The sequence below is a fragment of the Bos javanicus genome, chromosome 29 (assembly GCF_032452875.1).
Source record: "Bos javanicus breed banteng chromosome 29, ARS-OSU_banteng_1.0, whole genome shotgun sequence".
In the NCBI taxonomy this organism is placed as follows: domain Eukaryota; kingdom Metazoa; phylum Chordata; class Mammalia; order Artiodactyla; family Bovidae; genus Bos; species Bos javanicus.
In genome coordinates this window covers 19,569,319-19,588,151 of record NC_083896.1, presented here as the reverse complement: position 1 = coordinate 19,588,151, position 18,833 = coordinate 19,569,319, and positions in this window count along the sequence as shown.

Sequence of the window (18,833 nt, the reverse complement as noted above, 5' to 3'; positions counted from 1 at the left end):
TTCTCCCCAGTAGATAAAAACTCAAACATCATGACAACAGAATACTCTGAATTTGTAATTTTGGTCTTTAGATACTGAAACCTTGGATAAGTACCATAAAACTTTATAAATCCATATGTTTTTGTCTGTATAAAAAAGATAACACTACATATCTCATATTTTTCATGAGAATTAAATGAGGACAATAATTTCTCACAATATCCAGGCAATGTTAAACATCCAGCTATTGCCAGCCATTATGAGTAAAATGAAAATATGAAAACTTTATCAGTCTATATCTATCTATCCATCCATTAATCCATCCATGTATGACTTCCAAGTAGCTTAGCAGATGTAAATGTAAAGGCAAACTGCAGTCATCCTATCAGCCCAGCAGTTTTTGAATTAACAATACTCAGATATCTTCTGTGTCATTTTGTTTTATTTCCATCTCATCAATACTACCCACAAAACTTTTATGACAACTTCCTTGAAAAGTTTTGGAAAGAACAGTAGTAATAAATCAATAATTAAAGAACTACCATTAGCCTTGTCTTTAATGGGCAATAATTTTGCCCATTGAATATGCCACTACTACTGTTTTTAATTTGGAACATTTGCTATACTTGGGCTATCATCTTACAGTCAAATGTTAGAAGCCTTCATAACTCTCTGAACCATATAAAACTCAGTGAAGCACTTCCCATAATGACAAAGACAATTTTTTGTGTCTCTCCCTAAGCTGGCTTAGAAATACTTTGCCTATCTCCTAAGAGCTGATCTAAGCAGTCTGTGGACATCCGAACTTTGAATTGTGAGTCAAGTGGAGCAATGTAAAAAGTCAGTAATTCGTACAATGATGCCAACAGCCCCTTAAGCAAATTCAACTAAATGAAAAAGAAAATCCAGATAATCTACTACTGATGGTGGAACTGCTCTTCATGAAATTTAATATCGGGCTTCCCAGGTGGTGTTAGTGGTAAAGAACCTGCCTGCCAGTGCAGGAGATGTGGTTTTGACCCACGGATTGGGAAGATGCCTTGGAGAAGGGCATGGCAACCAACTGTACTATTCTTGCCTGGAGAATCCTATGGACAGAGGAGCCTGGTGGTTAATAGTCTGTAGGGTCATGAAGAGTCAGACATGACTGAAGCATCTTAGCACAAACAAACTTAGTGTCAGACAAGATTGATTTTATTCATAATCATTAACTAGATTTATTTTCTATAGTTTTCTAGTAACAAAACATATTGGGCCCCCTTGTCCTTTAATGAAGCAACAGTCTGGAAAAACCAGTCACACCATTTCATGGCTCAGTGCTACAAAACTGCTGTACTTAATAGAGTATTGATTGTGGCAAGCAGATACACAAAACTAACAGTTGGGAACGGTCCCAGGACACTTGAGAAGTTAAGTGGCATTACATTTTAGATTTCTGGAAAGTGTGCACACAATTCCCTTAAGAGTTACTGTCACACTATTTCAAGCTGTTCCCTTAGAATAAAAATGCTGACAAACATCTAGAAGGCAATGGAGAGCTCCTAGGAACAGACGTCCCTCTAGACTTAACAGAGTCAGAGCACAAAGGGACTCTTTTGGCAAGATTATTTTTCCTACTAATCTATGGATGAAACATGTCCCTCTAAATGCTTTCTATGGCTTATGCTATAAACAAGCTTCTTCCTTGATTATCTCTTGATTATTCCCTTTTAGATTTATTTTTCTCTGTGTAAAATGAGAATAAGAATTATCTAGAAATTTATACCAACAACAAATCTAAAACTTATTATTGGCAATTTTTCAAAGGTGCTCAGTAAATAGTCATTATTATTTCGCTGGAAAAGTCTTTTTAAAGACTCTTTTAAATCAAAAGATCACAAAGTTTTGGTTTTCGTTTGTTTTTCCTATCAGTGACTCCAAGCAAACTATGGAGAGCTCTACAGACAAACTTGGCAATTAGTTGGAGAAAGCAGAACAAATAATATATCTTTTCTTATGTAAGGAATTTCCAACAAACTGCTATTATAGAAATGTAAAATAAAACTCAAATTCTAAATTGCTCTTTTCCTGCGTCACAACTGAGCAAACACAGGGAGTCTAACTGGAATACATACCTTCTGATTACCAACTATCATACTGCATATTCAGCTGCTGATTATGGCAGAGTTGTACTTAGTGTTCTCATATGCTTTATTACAGCCTTAAAATTGGACTCAGGACAGCCTTAATTTTAATTAATTCTTTCAAAAAATATATAGCCCCAATCTTCTTGTGTTTATGTTCTCTAACATTTTGAGGTCATCTTTTCCTTTATTTTTTAGGCAAAACAAAGTTGTAGAGAACTAGTTGCACATTTATTGTTAATTCCAGGTCTTTCTGTAAGTTCCCAAAGAGACTTCACTGGGTAAATCTCATTCTAATTCCATACTGTTTTTGAATTTTTGGATTTTTTTTCCTCAACTACTCCCTATGTTCTCTTATCTAATATTAATGCAAATATGGGCTTCTTTAAATGACCCCAGAAGTGAAAGCCGCTCAGTTGTGTCTGACTCTTTGCGACCCCATGGACTGGATTCTCCAAGCCAGAATACTGGAGTGGGTAGCCGTTTCCTTCTTTTAGGGATCTTCTGGACCCAGGTCTCCGGCATTGCAGGCTGATTCTCTACCAACCGTGCCAACAGGGAAGCCCTCATGAGCCTCAAGAGCTCATTAACTCAGTAGATTTGCTGGCAGTGTACTTTACTGAAGGTTTGAAATCATGGTAGAATTGGGATAGACATAACATTATTAAATAATTTTCATAAGAATATACCATAGATCAACAAGGATTTATGTAGTTACATATGCACACATATATGAGTGTATGTTCATCCTAAAGACATTCCTGTCATGAAAATTTCTTATTTGTTAACTTTTTTTCCAGCATCTTCTAGGGTTCTCTTATTACTCTGAATGTGATTCTCTCATCCTGGTAAATACTGACTGCACAATGCTGCAAGGAAGTACATTCTATCATGCAAGTTTGTTCATATAATTCTTTTTTTATAAAAATTATGTTAACATAAGTTTTGTGTTATGGGTTTTTGTTATTTGTAAGTAAATAAAAGAATTCTTTAAATTAAAAAAAATGTTTCAATATTCTATATTTTTTTCAGAATAAAATTTACATCTTTTATAACATGAAAAACAACTCTGAATAATTCTGCTTATGATAACTTTCAATTCCAGTAACTCTACTATTTTTATCTAAACCTAAAACAAATGGCATGACTTATGTTACATATTGAACACAGAGTTTTAGGTAAGTGCATCATAGATTCTGTGCAGTACTGAGGATTTGGGCTCTGTGCCTGCCTCTGACCCACAGCAGAGGCAGCAGCAGAACCTGGCCACAGCAAAATGCCTGGATTCCAAAAAGAATATTTCATTACAGAAATTTAAAAAGAATTCTTCTGTTAATAACAAGGAGGAAAGTGAACCACAGTCATAAATGAGTTATTAGAGTTAATTGCTAAAAGTTAAACAGGATGAGAACAGATGTTTATAAAATAAGGACAATAATAATAAGGAAATACAAGGACAGTTAAATATGTCAAACTGGTTATGATATGATTATTCTTAAATATATTTAATTTTAAAACCTGCAATTAGTTACACATAACTAATGACAAGTTAGTGGTAATCAACAGTAATGTCTATGCTCATTTTACAAGTGATAAGACCTTATTTTATGTTCATGATATTTTTATTAGAGTAGAGATTACATACAGTCAAGATAAGAGGACATGAGTGCAAATGTTAGATTGTAGAGTAGGACTAGTTCAATGGATTTTGAAGATCAAGCTCCAGAAACTACCTAGTTGCATAGTGCCACGTACATTAAACAACAATCTAATGACCAATGGTGTTTCTTAAGTGTTTCAATACTAGGAAAGGAGAGTTCATTTTTAAGGTCATCTCAGTTACTGAACGGAGAAGGCAATGGCACCCCACTCCAGTACTCTTGCCTGGAAAATCCCATGGATGGAGGAGCCTGGTAGGCTGCAGTCCATGAGGTTGCTAGGAGTTGGACACAACTGAGCGACTTCACTTTCATTTTTCACTTTCATGCATTGGAGAAGGAAATGGCAACCCACTCCAGTGTTCTTGCCTGGAGAATCCCAGGGATGGAGGAGCCTGGCGGGCTGCTGACTCTGGGGTCGCACAGAGTTGGACACGACTGAAGTGACTTAGCAGCAGCAGCAGCAGTTCCTGAAAGGGAATATCCTTTCATTTTTTTGGTTAAAATAGTTTTATTGAGGTTTAATTTATACACAATCTATTGTAGTTAAACATACAACTGAGCATCTTGACATAAGTATATGGGCTTCCCTCATAGCTCAGTCGGTAAATCATCTGCCCGCAATGCAGGAGACCTGGTTCAATTCCTGGGTCAGGAAGGTCCCCTGGAGAAGGAAATGGCAACCCACTCCAGTATTCTTGCCTGGAGAATCTCATGGACAGAGGAGCCTGGCAGGCTACTACAGTCCATGGGGTCACAAGAGTCAAACACGACTTGGTGACTAAACCACCACGACCACATAAGTATATGCCTATGGTCAAGAAAATGAGCATACACGTCACTCCAAACGTTTCCCTGTGCCCTTCGTAATCTCCTTGTTTTGTACCTACTTGGCCTCTCAGCTCCACATTCTCAGTTTACAGAGTCAGCTGACTCTACATGGGCTCCCATCTAAACCCTGGCCCAGAAAGTTTCTCAAAACAAAAGTATGAAAAATTTTGGGGGGTTTCTTAATTTGTTTCCAACCTCTGAGGGATCACTGATATCGAACATCTTAAAAACTATTGTTTCACTTATGCTGTGTGTTCTGCTATTATTGCTTTAGATGGGAACTTAAATATAGTCTATTACTTCAGCTTGTCCTGAAGATTCTTTTATTTTTTAATTCAACAGCTTTTTTGTTCTTTGAACAGCTCACATCACGTAGGATCAAAACATTCTTGTCACTCAGACAGTACAAGGATATAGAAGTCACTTCCCAAGAACCTGGGACAAAGACTACCCAAATTCATTGTTACCCAATATCCATATTAATTTATGTTTTCCTGAAAATAAGGATGAAGTTTTTGGATCAGAGGCAGATGAACTATTTATTTACAGAATACGTTAGTGCCAGTTCCCATGGCTCATTTCCTCCTTGCATAACACAGTGTTTACCATATACACCTTGCACACATAGGGGAACAATCCCGGAATTATGAATCACACAGCTTATGTAGGAGCTAATCTATTTCCTCCTCTTCTTCATTGAAAGGGAGAGCTTGAAATGTGAATAAATATTTTCTCGAGGGAAGAGGGATGGTCTGTACCCTGAAATGGAAGCAATTTGGCTCCAGGTGAGATGAAAAACGTATTAGTAATCCATTTCAATCTTCTCAATCTGGTATAACAAAATCCCATAAAATGTGTGTCTTAAGCATCATGGATACCTCTACTATATCACAAACATCTCCATATGTGAAAGATCTATGTGCCATGCCCTGTGCTTGAACTGGAAACGTGGTTTCTGTAGGGCCCTAGGTTGATTATTTACTCTGTAACTGACACTGTGGTGTACATCCTGCAAGACAAACATGTGCACACACACATACTCATATATACTCACACAGAAGCAGTCCAGTGCAAGGAAACCCTCCCTGTCTTTGCTCCCTGGCAACTGGCAACATCTTTGTTCCCTGGCAACTGGGACCTGGCAACATTTCAGTTACTGATCCGGATAATTAAGATTTTATTCCAACTTAATCATGGCATAAGGTTTATCTCTAATGTCAAGAATGACCTTATTCAAGTTGGTACAAGTTATTGATATTTGCTTTATATTTTAAACACATATGTACATATAAACTATGTAAAATATGGGGTATATTTGTGAATGTAGTACATTTAATTTATCCATCCTAAAGTGGTAAAGTGTTCTGCTAGTGTTCTAAAGAGAAATGAATCTTTTACACCTGCTCTATATTCTTATTCTTCTAGTTTTACAGATATTCTTTCTGTGGTATCCTCACAGTCTTGTACTTCATTCAGTTCAGTTGCTCAGTCATGTCTGACTCTTTTTGACCCCATACACCTCAGCATGCCAGGCCTCCCTGTCCATCACCAAGTGCTGGAGTTTACTCAAACTCATGTTCATTGAGTCAGTGATGCCATCCAACCATCTCATCCTCTGTCTTCCCCTTCTCCTCCTGCCTTCAATCTTTCCCAGCATCAGGGTCTTTTCAAATGACTCAGCTCTTCACTTCAGGTGTACAAAGTATTGGAGTTTCAGCTTCAACATCAGTCCTTCCAATGAACATTCAGGACTGATTTCCTTCAGGATGGACTCACTGGATCTCCTTGCGGTCCAAGGGACTCTGGAGTCTTCTTCAACACCACAGTTCAACAGCATCAATTCTTCAGTGCTCAGCTTTCTTTATAGTCCATTTCTCACATCTGTACATGAACACTGGAAAAACCATAGCTTGGACTAGATGGACCTTTGTTGGCAAAGTAATGTCTCTGCTTTTTAATATGCTGTCTAGGTTGGTCATACCTTTTCTTCCAAGGAGCAAGTGTCTTTTTATTTCATGGCTGTAGTCACCATCTGCAGTGATTTTGGAGCCCTCCAAAATAAAGTCTGACACTGTTTCCACTGTTTCTCAGCTACTTGCCATGAATTGATGGGACCAGATGCATGATCTTAGTTTTCTGAATGTTGAGTTTTAAGCCAACATTTTCACTCTCCTCTTCCACTTTCATCAAGAGGCTCTTTAGTTCTTCTTCGCTTTCTGCCATAAGGGTGGTGTCATCTGCATATCTGAGGTTATTGATATTTCTCCCGGCAATCTTGATTCCAGCTTGTGCTTCATCCAGCCCAGTGTTTCTCATGATGTACTCTGCATATAAGTTAAATAAGCAGGGTGACAATATACAGCCTTGACATACTCCTTTTCCTATTTGGAACCAGTCTGTTGTTCCATGTCCAGTTCTAACTGTTGCTTCCTAACCTGCACACGGTTTCTCAAGAGGCAGGTCCGGTGGTCTGGTATTCCCATCTCTTTCAGAATTTTCCATAGTTTATTGTAAGCCACACAATCAAAGGCCTTTGCATAGTCAATAAAGCAGAAATAGATGTTTTTCTTGGAATCTCTTGCTTTTTCAATGATCCATTGGATGGCAACTATTTGATCTCTGGTTCCTCTGCTATTTTTAAAACTAGCTTGAACATCTGGAAGTTTATGGTTCACGCATTGTTGAAGCCTGGCTTGAAGAATTTTGAGCATTAGTTTAGTAGCATGTGAGATGAATTCTAGAAAGTGAATAAGAACTAAAGAGCCTCTTGATGAAAGTGAAAGAGGAGAGTGAAAAAGTTGACAACGCTCAACATTCAGAAAACGAAGATCGTGGCACCTGGTCCCATCACTTCATGGCAAATAGATGGGGAAACAGTGGAAACAGTGGCTGACTTTATTTTTCTGGCCTCCAAAATCACTGCAGCAGGTGACTGCAGCCAGGAAGTTAAAAGATGCTTACTCCTTTGAAGGAAAGTTATGACCAACCTAGACAGCATATTAAAAAGCAGAGACATTACTTTGCCAACAAAGGTCCATCTAGTCAAGGCTATGGTTTTTCCAGTGGCCAGGTATGGGTGTGAGAGTTGGACTATAAAGAAAGCTGAGCGCTGAAGAATTGAGGCTTTTGAACTGTGGTGTTGGAGAAGACTCTTGAGAGTCCCTTGGACTGCAAGGACATCCAACCAGTCCATCCTAAAGGAGATCAGTCCTGGGTGTTCATTGGAAGGACTGATGTTGAAGCTGAAACTCCTATACTTTGTACACCTGATGTGAAGAGCTGACTCATTTGAAAAGACCCTGATGCTGGGAGGGATTGGGGGCAGGAGGAGAAGGGGACGACAGAGGATGAGACGATTGGATGGCATCACCGACTCGATGGACGTGGGTTTGGTTGGACTCCAGGAGTTGGTGATGGACAGGGAGGCCTGGTGTGCTGTGGTTCATGTGGTCGCAAAGAGTCAGACACGACTGAGTGACTGAACTGAACTGAACTGAACTGAGATGAACGCAACTGTTCAGTAGTTTGAGCATTCTTTGGCATTGCCTTTCTTTGGGACTGGAATGAAAACTGACCTTTTCCAGTCCTGTGGCCACTGCTGAGTTTTCCAAATTTGCTGGTATAATGAGTGCAGCACTTTCACAGCATCATCTTTTAGGATTTGAAATAGCTCAACTGGAATTCCATCACCGCCACTAGCTTTGTTCATAGTAATTATTCTGTGCTAGAATTCTTAATATTTTAATTCTGAAAATCTGGTTCTATCCTTAATAATTCTTAATCTGTGAATGGGTAAATGCTCAAGTTGCAATTAAATAAAGGATTAGTTAAGTAACATTTTTAAAAATGTTGCTTTTTTCCAATATATGCAGCAAAATGCTGGCTCTTTGCATTCCTTAAAATAACTCCTGTCTTTAATCGTAACATTATATGCTGGGAAAATGTAAGGAATTTCTGCATGAAAAGGCTTTAGGGACAGTGGAAACTGATTTTTGCATTTTACAGGTCACTGGCCAGAATCTGTTCAAACAGCCGCCTGTGAATGTAAGATGACTCAAAAAATCAGTATATGATTGTCATGGTCTACTCTGACCAATCGTGATCCAAGACATAGACACACTGGACAGAGAAGCAGGTGTTGTGTAGGCCCCTAATAGGATATGCCTATGTATTTTGTACAGTTTCTGAGAAAATTAAGTGAGAATGTATGCAAGCACCTATCCCAAGGGAAATATTTAATATTAGCCCTAAAATATTAGATATAGTTGTTATTCCTAGTACTATTCATTTATATGCTACATGACAGCAAGATCTCATTTAAATTTATATCTGATGTTTCACAACTTAAGGAATCAGATATTAACATCTTGGTGATTAGTACATTTGCTTTTTTTTCATTTTAATTCAACTGCCACTGTTCATCACTTGTTAAAATTTGTCAGAAAATTCCAAATTAGATTGCAACATAAGCTTAATTAGAACTAGTACCATTTTTCAAAAATTTTCTGAATAAATTTTTCATATTTTGTCTTCAACCTGTTTCTGAATAAAATGTCAAACCAAGTGGGCAGGTATATATTAAAACTCAACATAATTATGCTTGTCCTCTTTAAACCAAATATCAGGTTGATTGTCTAGTTTTCCCAGTTATTTTGATGAACTCATAGCCTATGATTTCCAGTTTGCTGTTTAGAAGATCTACCAAGACTTCTTAGTCCACCCTTCGAAGATATGCTTAAATTCACTTCTTCTGACCTTTTCTTTCTTTTTAATTTGCATTGGCATATAGTTGGTTTACAGTGCTATGTTAGTTTCAGGTGTAGAGCAAAGTGAATCAGTTGTACAAACACATACACCTACTCTTTTTTTTAATGCTTTTCCCTTAAAGGCCATTACAGAGAATTGAGTAGAGTTCCCTGTGCTATATAGCAGGTTCTTATTGTTATCTGTTTTATATATAATAGTGTATATATGTCAAAAGGAAAACACCTTCTATTTGACACAGAATGAAAATTATTTTTAAAAAAGACATTTCCCTACAGATCTTCAAATTGATAATGAACTGCTGTTCTTAGTCACTCAGTCAAGTCTGACTCTGTGACTCCATGGACTGAAGCATGCCAGACTTCCCTGTTCTTCATCATCTGCTGGAGCTTGCTCAAACTCATGTCCATTGAGCCGGTGACACCATCCAACCATCTCATCGTCTGTCGTCCCCTTCTCCTCCTGCCTTCAATCTTTCCCAGGAGGAGAAGGGGATGACAGAGGAAAATCAACCTGATATTTGGTTAATGAATTGCTACTGGATTGCTAATATTTTTGATCAAGATTAAATCCTAGTGGATGAAGTACATATACTCATGGACTTCATGTTATAAAATGAAGATTGTGAAAGGAATTCCTGGAACAGAAGGATGTAGACAACTTGCAAGATAGGTCAGTTCTCTCTTGAAAACAAGAATTTGTCATGATTAACTTCTCTAAAACTTGCAAGTATTAGTCACTCAGTCCTGTCTGACTCTTTGTGATCCCATGGACTATAGCCCACAAGGCTCCTCTGTACATGGAATTCTCCAGGCAAGAATACTGGAGTGGGTAGCCATTCCCTTCTCCAGGGGATATTCCCGACCCAGGGATCAAATCCAGGTCTCCCATATTTCAGGCAGATTCTTTACCAAAATCTTTCTAACAAAGGACATCTCAAATGCCACCTATGGCTTATTCTTATTGATATTTGACAGAAAACAACAAAATTCTGTAAAGCAATTATCCTTCAATTTAAAAATAATTTTTTAAAAAGTGATTATGAGGCCAATCAAGTCTAGGAAAACTGGGTGACAAATATGTTTATTTAAAGTTTCTTAACTTCCCAGGTGGCACTAGTGGTAAAGACCTTGCCTGCCAATGCAGGAGATCTAAGAGTCACAGGTTCGATCCCTGGGTGGGGAAGATCCCCTGAAGGAGGGCATAGCAACCCACTCCAGTATTCTTGCCTGGAGTATCCCATGGACAGAGGAGCCTGGTGCTACAGTCCATGGAGTCTCAAAGAGTCGGACACAACTGAAGTGACTTAGCCCTAGCCCAAATTATTACTCTAATATAAATGATAATGTAAACCCCAGGATGATTGGAAAAATACTGTTAAAGGAAATTACTTCCTGAGGTGTTGTGGGTTATTTTTTCATCAGTTATATTTTACTATTTTACACTTAAACATATCAAAGACATGATAATAGAAAAATTAAAACCATGACCCATAGAGATTTTTTTCAGTTATTATTGCTAGTGATTGCACATATAACAGCCATATAATACTCTTTGTGCAATTCAATTCTTTTCAACTTGAGGTATGTTATGTGGCTCAGCATATATATTTTAATAAACACATTACTAGTATTTTTAAAGACTGTATATCCTGCTGTTTTTGTGTGGAAGTTTTGTACGTTTCAACGAGGCCAAGTTGCTTCATAATGTTTTCTACCTCCTTTCCTATTCATACTAAATTTCTATATACTTTTCCTACAATAATGAGAAAGAAATCTGTGCTCTCCAACTAAAATGGAGTATTCATCTGTTTTTCCCTTCAGTTAGTTTTGCTTCATCTCTATTATAGCTCTTTATTGAGTCTATGTTCATGTACGTTCATTATATACACATTGACTTGAACTTATCATTTGTTGTGTCTCTTTATCATGAATATTCTTTAATTTGAAGTAGACTTATTATGGTATTAATATACCTCTGCTTTATCTTTGGTTTGGATTTTATCTAGTTTATCCCTGATTTTATAAAATGTAATCCTAAGTTGTTTTTTTTTTTTACCATAAACTACAAAGCTTCATTTCTTTGCCTGTGTGGATCCCTGGAGTGATTTCAAAAATATATTTAGGTAAAATTCTTCTCTGTTATGATTGTAGGTCATATTTTGGCAATTATGTTAGAATAATCTTTTAGTTTAAAAGTGTATCAAACAAATGTATTTCAGAAAATAATAAAACCATGACTAAGATGTTAACATTTGTCCTTAGCTTATAGATTAATATTTTTAATTTTAGAGAAATAGGTAAATTGCCTACCACACAATCCTTTCTCTTCTCCCTTCTGTGTTGCAATAACCACCATTCTGAAGGGTATGAGAAATAGAAAAGTCAAAAGCTACTTCTATAGTAGGAAACAGTCTGTTTCTATTATTTCTTTTGAGAACTCTGAGGTTTAAAGTCATGGGGCTAAGTTCTGTTATCCATCAAGAGGCCACACAAAGTTTGATTTAGTGTGATGCAATATATCCGGACCCATCCTGCAATTTTAAACAGGAAGCATGGACCAAGAGAGGAGAATTTCCTCACTCAATGCAATGAGAACCAGTCTATGTTCATTGCTCTGACTACCAGAGATCTCTGTGTTAAGGGTAATAATATCCCTACTAGCATTCTTTCTTGTTCTCCTTACAGCAAAAAGTAGTTGTTACAGTTGGGGATTTATTTTTTTCTCTTCCCTAAAGAAAACACAGAAAACTAGAGTTCTGTGTCCTAGGGGGTTGTACTTTTAAGCAGGTTGGATTTATAAGCCCTGGGAAGATAGTGCTATGGTAGGAATTCAGCATCCTTCTATTCAGACATCAAATACTATCCTGGGATCTCTGTTCTGGGTTGGATTTTACTTGGTGGCTCAGCAGATCACACCAATCCTAGTTTTCCCAGGTGCAAGTATTACATATATGATGGCTGTGTTTAGGTAACTGCTCCTCCTTAAAAGTTCCTTTGTCCTCATTTGCACCCAACTGAGTTCCTGCCTAGAAACCGTATTTATGAAAAAAATAAATAAAAGATACAGCAAATACAAGCTATCAAAAGGCATATTTTTCCTCTTACTACATCCCTGGGTCCATGCAGTCAACAAACTTTATATCACATGCGATCTAAATGTCTGGAGATAGAGGCAAAATCTGATCTATTGTGAGAATTATATAGGATAGAATAGAATAACGTATAGAATAACATAGGAATCTGAGCAGATAAGTAGTTGAGTGCAGACTGGTCTTCATGAAGTGGAAAGAATTTGAACTGAATGCTGAAGAAATGAGAGAAAAGCAGAAAGAGCAGAAGAAGGTACAAGCAGAATGCAAATCTCCCCTGATAAGCACCTTTGAGTCATTTCGGGAGTTCCAGCTTTCAGCCCCCTGCCATCCCAACCACTGAACTGCTTGTCGATACTGATGTCCCTCTAAGCACAAATTTCTTACTGGTATAAGGAGGATCCTCTGAGTCATCCCCTGAAACACAGGCCTCTGCTGATTTTTATTACATAATGTAGCAAATTTAACAAGACTATTTCCATGAAGCATGTTAATTTTTCCTCCACCACCTATCATGACAATTTGGCTTTTTTGCCTCATTGCTTTTTTTCTATTTTTTTGGAGCCACCATAGCCACCATAGCATCTGGCTATCCTTATCTCCTAGGATTCAAGGTGTTGAAGTCTGTAATTCATGTGAATGTTCCCATATTGATAAAATCTGTGTTTCACCTTAGTTGATCCAGCATCCTCTGACTTCAGTTTCATCAGTACTTCCCTAGCTCTCAATAGTGGACTTTGGCTAATTCCCATAAAGCCTTGGGTTGATCAGTCATTAGATAAGGGCTACCTTTAGAAGCAGTGGTATGTGCACATGACCACCATAAGGCTTCAGTGTCAGCTTCAAACCAAAGCAATACAGCAATTAAAAGGAAGAATAGGTAGATCCATATAAACATATGGTGTGGACCATACTTGTTTTACTATGTAGATAAAAATTTATTTAGAATATAAAAGGCCTAATAAAATGTGTAGGCATTTCAATACAAAATGATATAAAAATGAAGAGACTGAGGATGCATGGAATTAGGAAAAGTTAGAAAATAAGTAAGTGTATGATCAGTTTTTGCTGCTTCCCTTAGCCTCACCCCCTTGACAGCCTCTCTAGTTTCCTGAGGAGAAGGCACATGACAGAATTTTCAGAAATTTACTTACTTAAAAATTGAGTTTCTCTTTTTTTCCCCCATGACCTTTATACATACCTGTATGTGCACATGTGTCTATGTTCATGTCATGTAAATAAGCGTGCATTAAGTCAAATTCCATCAGTTCAGTCAGTTCAGTCGCTCAGTCGTGTCTGACTCTTTGCAACCCCATGAATTGCAGCACGGTAGGCCTCCCTGTCCATCACCAACACCCAGAGTTCACTCAAACTCATGTGCATCGAGTCGGTGATGCCATCCAGCCATCTCATCCTCTGTCGTCCCCTTCTCCTCCTGCCCCCAATCCCTCCCAGCATCAGAGTCTTTTCCAATGAGTAAACTTTTCGTATGAGGTGGCCAAAGTATTGGAGTTTCAGCTTTAGCATCAGTCCTTCCAATGAATACCCAGGACTGATCTCCTTCAGGATGGCCTGGCTGGATCTCCTTGCAGTGCAAGGGACTCTCAAGAGTCTTCTCCAACACCACAGTTCAAAAGCATCAATTCTTCGGCGCTCATCTTTCTTCACAGTCAAACTCTCACATCCATACATGACCACTGGAAAAACCACAGCCTTGACTAGATGGACCTTTGTTGGCAAAGTAATGTCTCTGCTTTTTAATATGCTGTCTAAGTTGGTCATAACTTTCCATCCAAGGAGTAATCGTCTTTTAATTTCATGGCTGCAGTCACCATCTGCGGTGATTTGGGAGTCCAAAAAAATAAAGTCTGACACCGTTTCCCCATCTATTTGCCATGAAGTTATGGGACCAGATGCCATGATCTTAGTTTTCTGAATGTTGAGCTTTAAGCCAACTTTTTCACTCTCCTCTTTCACTTTCATCAAGAAGCTTTTTAGTTCCTCTTCACTTTCTGCCATAAGAGTGGTGTCATCTGCATATCTGAGGTTATTGATATTTCTCCCAGCAATTTTGATTCCAGCTTGTGCTTCCTCCAGCCCAGCGTTTCTCATGATGTACTCTGCATAGAAGTTAAATAAACAGGGTGACAATATACAGCCTTGACATACTCCTTTTCCTATTTGGAACCAGTCTGTTGTTCCATGTCCAGTTCTAACTGTTGCTTCCTGACCTGCATAAAGGTTTCTCAAGAGGCAGGTCAGGTGGTCTGGTATTCCCATCTCTTTCAGAATTTCCCACAGTTTATTGTGATCCACACAGTCAAAGGCTTTGGCATAGTCAATAAAGCAGAAATAGATGTTTTTCTGAAACTCTCTTGCTTTTCTGAAACTCTCTTGCTTTTCTGAAACTCTCTTGCTTTTCACTGATCCAGCGGATGTTGGCAATTTGATCTCTGGTTCCTCTGCCTTTTCTAAAACCAGCTTGAACATCAGGAAGTTCACGATTCATGTATTGGTGAAGCCTGGCTTGGAGAATTTTGAGCATTACTTTACTAGCGTGTGAGATGAGTGTGATTGTGTGGTAGTTTGAGCATTCTTTGGCATTGCCTTTCTTTGGGATTGGAATGAAAACTGACCTTTTCCAGTCCTGTGGCCACTGCTGAGTTTTCCAAATTGGCTGGCATATTGAATGCAGCACTTTCACAGCATCATCTTTTAGGATTTGAAATAGCTCAACTAGAATTCCATCACCTCCACTAGCTTTGTTCATAGTGATTCTAAGGCCCACTTGACTTCACATTCCAGGATGCCTGGCTCTAGGTGAGTGATCACACCATCGTGATTATCTGGGTCAGGAAGATCATTTTTGTACAGTTCTTCTGTGTTTTCTTGCCACCTCTTCTTAATATCTTCTGCTTCCCTTTTCTGTCCTTTATTGAGCCCATGTTTGCATGAAATGTTCCCTTGGTATCTCTAATTTTCTTGAAGAGATCTCTAGTCTTTCCCATTCTGTTGTTTTCCTCTATTTCTTTTCATTGATCGCTGAGGAAGGCTTTCTGATCTCTCCTTGATAATCTTTGGAACTCTGCATTCAGATGGGAATATCTTTCCTTTTCTCCTTTGCTTTTCACTTATCTTCCTTTCACAGCTATTTGTAAGGCCTCCCAGACAGCCATTTTGCTTTTTTGCATTTCTTTTCCATGGGGATGGTCTTGATCCCTTTCATCTGTACAATGTCACAACCTCCGTCCATAGTTCATCAAGCACTCTATCTATAAGATCTAGTCCCTTAAATGTATTTCTCACTTCCACTGTATAATCTTAAGGGATTTTATTTAGATCATACCTGAATGGTCTAGTGGTTTTCCCTACTTTCTTCAATTTAAGTCTGAATTTGGCAATAAGGAGTTCATGATCTGAGCCACAGTCAGCTCCTGGTCTTGTTTTTGCTGACTGTATAGAGCTTCTCCATCTTTGGCTGCAAAGAATATAATCAATCTGATTTCAGTGTTGACCATCTGGTGATGTCCATGTGTAGAGTCTTCTCTTGTGTTGTTGGAAGAGGGTGTTTGTTATGACCAGTGCATTTTCTTGGCAAAACTCTATTAGCCTTTGCCCTGCTTCATTCTGTATTCCAAGGCCAAATTTGCCTGTTACCCCAGGTGTTTCTTGACTTCCTACTTTTGCATTCCAGTTCCCTATAATGAAAAGAATATCTTTTTTGGGTGTTAGTTCTAACACCGAAAATTCCATAGAAGGTCTTATTATTCTCCTAGCCCATTCTAGAGAATTTACATACTATTGAATTGAAAGCTCTAATATATTTGAAGATTTATAATTAAATTGTTGATCATCAATGGCATGAATATTCTGATGCCTCCAGTGACAGAATAGTCACCACACTTCACCCAGTTTAACTCACCCCTTGCAGAGCATTGCTCCATTAGCCATATTCCTCTTTGGTTTGTCTCTTATTATATGACCATGAAAACAAACTAGGACAGTGGCCTCCAACTGATCAGTCAAGAGTTTAATTTCCATTACCTGTGGAGCTTTCTAGAACCGCACAGGTCTTTTTTTTTAAATTAGAATTGCATATGTCTTGTCTTCCACCACCACCCCCACCCCCCCGCACCCTTCCTGAGGATCCAGTAAATACATTCCTAGTAGGATGGAGGCATAAGTGAGATTATCATCAGAATCTCTGAGTCCATGAAGAAAATTTCAGATTATGAAAGTATGAGTTCTTACTCCAAGGCTTTGGTGTGTTTTTTCCTTAAAACAATTATTTTTCTAAATTGTAAAGAGAATAATATTAAGTTATATATCCACAGTAGAGTAGGTAATTCTTACTTAGAAAAATGTTTTGCTTTCAACTACTACATGAAGTTGTATATGATTTTATTCTCTAGATCGATGATACCTTAACTAAAAGGCAACAGAATTCTTAAATTTAAGTAAACTTTAGTGCTAAAGATATTCGGGTTGAAATCTGGGTTCTTTCACTTACTAGTATGTGACATGGGAAACAATTACTGTTTATCCCCCTCTTCTCATCTAAAATTAGGAATAATAATGTCTGCCACATGGGACTATTATGGATGAAAGGCAATATTGTGTGCCATTGTTGGTATATAGTAATCCCTTTATAAATTATAGTTTTACTTTTATTTGATTAATTTTAAAATCCCTTACAACTCTAAAATAAAAGATTCCCTTTTACACGTGGAATTTATCACACTCTGAATGTGAAAAAGCAGCATGTAGTTTATTTCCAAACATAATTAGTGCACCTATTTTAGCCATCATTGCTGGCATTAACAATAAGCTGATTAATAATATATACTCAGTGGTTAAATGCTATAAAGAAATTTTATGGTAACATTTAAAGTTGATCACCTTTAAAGCTTGGCACTAAAATGTAAAGCAATGAATTAATCATGTTAATTAATCTAACAATTTCAGTACGATGTGTCTAACATAAAATACAATATTAATTAAAATAAATAGTATATATTTGCACTCAGTAAAATGAATCAACCTAAAGTTTACTGAGAAAAATAACCATAATTAGCAAATGACTTTCTAAAGAATTTGTAGGCTTATAAAGAGTTCTGAGTCAAAAAATATTCTCATGTATTTTTGAATTCTGTTAAGAATAATGTCTTTAGTCTGTACAGTTACAAAGAAGCAAGTGATAAAATCAAACAAAATATCATTCATTTCATTTCATTCAAAGAAAACCACATCTGCTTATCCTTGAACCCCAGCTTCAAAAAGCACAGGGAATCCTAATTGTAGAAGGAATGTGGAATATTTATTGAGTCTAGCTACCTCATTAATATTTCTATACTCAGCCTAGTCTCACAATTCATAAAATGTGTCTCTGCTAAGTAATTCCAGAAAATGGGAAGCTTCCTTTATTTTTCATTTCAAATATAATTTGTTTTTGCTAGTGTATTTATTTAGGATGTATATCACATTTTCCCTAAATCAAAACCATTTGAAGCAGCTTACAAGACAAACATAATGCAGAATAAAACAATTTAAGGATAAAATTGGTTTTTATCAGTAATGGTTTTTCCAGTAGTCATGTACAGATGTGACAGTTGGACCGTAAAGAAGGCTGAGTGCTAAAGAATTGAGGATTTCCAACAGTGGTGTTGGAGAAGACTCTTAAGTCCCTTGGACAGCAAAGAGATCAAACCAGTCAATCCTAAAGGAAATCAATCCAGAATACACATTGGAAGGACTGATGCTGAAGATCCAATACTCTGGCCACCTGATACCAATTCGACTCATGGGAAAATAACTTGATGCTGGGAAAGATTGAAGGCAGGAGCAGAAGGAGGTGACAGAGGATGAGATGGTTGGATTGCATCACTGACTCAATGGACATGAGTTTGAGCAAACTCTGAGATGTCAGGAAGGACAGGGAAGCCTGGCATGCTGCATTCCATGGGGGTGCAAAAAGTCAGACATGACTTGGCAACTGAAGAACAGCAAGGATAAAAGTCAAATGGAACTATCAATATGAAAAGTAAGCTGAGTCTACCTCCTCCCTCCCAAGGATAGGCTATGCTTACAAAGTCCGGCACTCAAAAACCACCTCATGGTGTCCTGGTAGGTGAATTAAAATGACCTACTAAGAAAACTGTGTACACAGAAAATTTGAGATTTGATGAAGGCAGAGGGAACTGGAAATACTGAGTGCATGGTGACGGTCCTCAAACCCATCTCCTATGCCCTGGAATTCTCCCATGTATGGAGGTAACTGCTTTCTATCATTCTTCTACAGCTTTAGTCACTGAGAATTAATATAAGAAATTAGTTTACATTTATTTTACATCAATACTTTAATGATGCTGGATACAGTATTGAAGATAT